This window comes from Physella acuta, unplaced genomic scaffold (assembly GCF_028476545.2).
Source record: "Physella acuta isolate Inbredline_101_S28 unplaced genomic scaffold, ASM2847654v3 ptg000142l, whole genome shotgun sequence".
Classification (NCBI taxonomy): domain Eukaryota; kingdom Metazoa; phylum Mollusca; class Gastropoda; family Physidae; genus Physella; species Physella acuta.
This window is the reverse complement of record NW_026731661.1, coordinates 696,898-702,339: the sequence shown is the minus strand read 5'-3', so window position 1 is coordinate 702,339 and position 5,442 is coordinate 696,898.

The window sequence follows — 5,442 nt, the reverse complement described above, 5'->3', positions numbered from 1 at the left end:
AATAAGAGTGTAGAGTGTATATGGAATAATTACGTCAAATAATTGCCACAGTATTATTTATGTTTGCTTTGTTTTATGTTCCAATTCATTTATTATGGAGTAGTTTAGACGTAATGTTCTATCGTTTGTTTTGTTGTCCGACGTTCTTCGTGTATTTAATGTTTGATTAAAAAAAAAATTTTTTGGTGGATTTAAATGTGTTCATTTATTGCATTTTCGATCACTATTATCATTTATTTTTATTTATTTTTTTGTATTTATTTATTTATTTTCTTGTTCCTTTACTTTTTTTGTGATTTTTTTTGACGTTACAAAAACAGCTACTATGGTCTGGGTTAGATGTAACATTTTCTCCATCTCTTCTGATTGCTGCTGATATATTTTTACAGCTATATAAAGCACTGGTTAGTTGTACACTTGCAAGTATTGATGTATTGGCAGCTCCTGAAACATAGTTTCAGTTAGCTAGATCCAGTGAAGTAGCGAGGTCGGGTGTCACCCGGTGCGGCACTTAATGGTGTCACAACCCCCCCCCCCCCCATGAGGCGTTTATCGATTTGCATCCCCCCCCCCTCAAAGTGGACGAGCTTATATTGTATGGAACATTTGAATGCGGAAAAAAATCAATTAGGTGGGTGAACGTGCTTGTTAAGTCAAATATTCATTACATTGAATGAAAACAAAATGATAATTATAAAAAAAAACTTAGCATACTACTTCATGAAAATAAATCGCTACTAACGTAGTAAAAAGTATGGGATAAATACACACAATGGTTGCCGATCAATTTTATTTTTATTTTAAAATAGTATATTAAAGGATAATTTTAATTGTAAAATGTTCATACTAGCTGTCACCGCTGTTTCTTGTTGTAGTATGTCTTGATTAGTTAAGTGACAGTGGGTAGTCTAATGTTTGTTTGACCCACAACTTCCACATATGTGTCGTCTTACAGGAATAGCAAATACAATGTTTATTGATGTTCTTTATAAGTGATTTGTATGTAGTGTGTAAAGGTTGATGAATTGTCCGAAAAATTATGAAGCTGCGGTTGTTGGTGTAGGCCATTGATTTGACAGTGGGTTCTAGTTTGCTAAGATTTCTCAGGGCCTTTATGATTGTGTCGCTGTTGAGTGGGTGGGGTGGGGGTAGGAAGGTACAGAAGACTAAATTTACAGCTTAACATTCTCATGAAGTTGCACTTCTATCCTAAAGAGACTTTGTTGAATAGCGTTCATAGCTTTAGCACGGTTTTGTTTCAGCATGACATCCAATTCTTTGATCTTTTTAGTTGTTTTTACCTGAATCTGTGCCTCACTGTTACTTTTCTCTGCGATTAGAAATTGCTGAATCCCTTCTGTTTTCTGGGCGATTTTGACTTTGTAATTAGGGTAAAATTTTGAAAGAGTATCACTTAAGGTTTTTATTTAAATTAATAACCATTTTTTTATTTTAAGGGAGTCAAAATTATTATTACTGGAATGGTAGAAGGCCATGTAAATTAATAACTTTTTTGTTTTCTTTTTTCTTTTTCCCATTATAACAAAACGTTTACATTTTTAATTCACTACTTCTTTCCCTTCTGAACTGTGAAAGTGTACTCTTTTACCTTATGGCTTTCTCTCGCCCTTTCTTTCTGAGACAAGAGATTTGAATGGTGAGCTAGTACGTGATGATGAATGCTTTTTTTCTGGGAGGTTTTTATCACAAAAGCAGCAACTGAAGTTGGTTTCGCTGTTGTGTTTTTCCGTGTAGTGTCGATGTAAGTCATTGTGAATTTTTGCATCATTACAGAAGTTGCATTGTTTGAGATAAGTGTGTTCTGTTCTTTCGTGATTTAGTACTTCCTTAACTGTTTGGTACGAGCTGGGGCAGAAGCTGCATGTTAGGTGATCGTGGATTAGTTTCTCGATTTTTTTGGATTTAGTTATTAATAACCAATTTTTTTTTTTTTTTATTTTTTTTTATTATTAATAACCAATAATATTTTATAAGGGAAAAAATAACGTAGATCATACTGTGGTAAAGTATAAAATCACTATATATTTAGTATTAATGATTGTAATCTGACTTAAGTTTTACATTTAGAGTTAGATCTAGTATTAAAGAATATTTTTATAGATAGTTTCATTTTACATCATTGTTTGAAAAAAAAATTTCTATTTTTATTTTCTATTTTGCAAAAAAAAAAAGTATATTTTATTATATTTCTATTCTTTTGTTTTTTGTGTTTCTCAAAATAATGTACTACTATTTGATTGTTTCCCCTGCCGTAAAAACATAAGAGTTATATTTACCTAAACAATAGTTTGTCAATGATTTTCTATACTGTGATCAATGGCAAAGCATGAATGGAAATATAATGTTTTTTTTTTACTTTATAAGTAAGCTTATTTTTCTTTTAATAAAACTTACTAGCAGATAAAGTTACAAGCCATTATCTTTTTTTTTTATAAAACTAAGAGCAGGTTACGGTAAGAGCTATCTTTGGTCACAATAGCTAAGAAGATGTTTGTATTTAAGATATGTCATATACAAAAAATATATATATATATAAATATATAATGTTGGTGATGGGGCGCTGTTTGGTCGATTTTGTATGGAAATAATGTGTTTTTATGTTTTAATTAATTTATTTATTTCATGTAATAAGTAATCAATCACATTTCGGTATTATTACACTATGGTAGGTCTAAATACGTTTTTTTTTAAATGTATGTATGCAATTTAAATCTTTTTTACTTTGTTAGCAGCTATGAATCATATCTGCAATATTTTTAAATATGTTATACTTAGCTTACGAAATATGAATAAGAGAATGAATGCGTATTTTACTTTCACGTTTTCGTTATGCCATGTACTCTATTTTCTAAATTGTATATTTTATAGATATATTATCTAAAATATAAATATGAATATTTCATTATTATTACAATTTTTATTTGCCTGTCATCTTTTTGTCAGAATGTTTGTTGTTTTGTTTTAGAAAAACATTTATTGCCTTTTGGGGTCATCCATAAATGACGTCACGCTTTTTTGACGATTTTTACCTCCCCCCCCCCTCCCCTCCGTCACACTTCGTCACAAAAAGCCAGACCCCCCCCCCTAAAATGACGTCACACCTCAACCTACAACCCCCCTCAAAATTGCAGTTGAATTTCTTTAAAACATTGATATTTTTCCAAAATCTTGTCTAAACTATTACAATTTATTAAAACAGTTATCTAAAACGCGAAATAACGTCTAAAATTCGTTTTCTAACATTGCTTATTTATAATGCAAAAATGTGACGTCGCAACATCTGACCCCTCCCCCCTCCCCCTCATCACACATCGTCACAACATTACGGACCCCCCCCTCCCCCCTACGAGTGTGACGTCATTTATGGATGACCCCTTTGCCGTATCCCCAAGGCCGCCCTCATGTGTTTAAATGATTAATGATTAAGTCAGTGGGTGGGGTAGACGAGGATAGCTAGAACATGTATATACACATCGTGCGAATAGTTGGGTATGTATCTCATTTGTATTCAGATTCGATATTCTTTTGCGCTTTATGAATAAATAGTCGCGTACGCAGGAGGGGGGGGGATGAGTGGTGGGAGGAAACCCCTCCCCTTATGACTATTTTAAGGATAGTGGCGCCTTTTTCAGACGATAATCAAATAACATTTAAAACACACACACAAACAAAGGCAGCAAACACATTACTGAAACTATGAATTTAATATTACACTAAATATCACATGTGTAATAACTCATCACAAGTAGATATATAGGCTACTTCTTGGCTTATTTAGCGGCGTCTAGCTCAGCGCCGGGCATGTGCAAGGCACTTTTGTGTCGTAAGGTCTGTCCACTTTAGCGTCTGAACATCTGTCGTTTATGTTATTCCTGCTGGATATAGACCGTCAACCACCTAAAGATCGATCTTAAATCATAATCTTTGCTTGAGTAGACAGACTTAAATCAGCCATGCCTCTTTATACAGGATGCCTTTTAACTTTGGGTTTTAAGAACAGTCTATAAACTTAGGGTAATTATTACCTAAAGTTTGAAATGTAAATAACATAGCAAGGCCTAATGTTTATAATTATATTTGCGGTTTGGGATATGGGCCCTATATTTTGTCAATTTTTTAATGTTCAATGGAAATAGTTTTTTTTTTTACTTTATAAGTAAGCTATCATTCATCGGTGTTATTACACTATCGTAGACTTACACAAGTTTATTGTAAATCAATATAAGCCATTTACATATTTTACACTTTCGTAGCAGCTATATAGAAAGGCTGGTCAATGCCCGTGTACGAATGACATGGCCACGTTAAAGAGCCGGTAGTTAACGATTGACAGTGATAGCCAATTAATTGTTTTTGCTTGTCTAGTCTATGTTCCAGGTAACACACTTGAAATAATGCATGTGTAGTCGATACTATAAGTTGAATGGATATAATAACAGAAATAAAATACATTCATAATAACCGTTAATAATTTAAGTTAATGCTTAAGTCTCTAAAATTAATTAAAATTATTATTTCCCAATAAAATTTCCTTTATTGAAGTTCGAGAATTTTTTAATGTTTACTTTGTAATTTATTATGTTTTAAATTAAAAACCATTAATATTTTACATTGGAAAAGAGAAGTAGGAACGCAACATGGTCAATAATAAAATCACTATATATTTAGTATTAAGTATTTTAATCTGACTTAAGTTTCACATTTAGAGTTAGATCTAGTATTAAAGGGCATGTTTATAGATAGTTTCATTCTACATTATAGATTGAAAAATATTTTTGTTTCTATTTTTATTTTCTATTTTGCATTAAAAAATAGTATATTTTATTATATTTCTATTATTTTGTTTGTGTGTGTTTCTTAAAATATTGTACTAATATTTGATTGTTTCCCCTGCTTAAAAAAACATAAGAGTTAACTTTACTTAAACAATAGTTTGTCAATGATTTTCTATACTGCGATCTATGGCAAAGCATGAATGGAAATATAATGGTTTTTTTTACTTTATATTAAAGCTATCATTCATCGGTGTTATTACACTAACGTAGAGCTACACAATATTGTTTTAAATCAATTATATATATTTAAATATTGTACAGTTTCTTAGCAGCTAAATATCTTAGAAGTATTTTTTTTCAAATATGTTATACTTATCTTTATTTCTAATACACGCTAAATTCTATGTATATTTGATTTATGTTAAAATCTTTTTATCTGAAATACATGCTTTCTAAAAGCGCGTAATGATTAATTCAGTTCTAAAGTTGGTGGGGATAGAACAATATAGCTAGAACTTGTAAATACAAATCGTGTGAAAGACGTGTATTTTTTTTTTAAATGTGATATTCTTTTGTACTACATGAACGGCTTCTTTTTTGACCACGCCGACCGATAAGAACGGCTAACCGTTAAAGTTGACGGCGA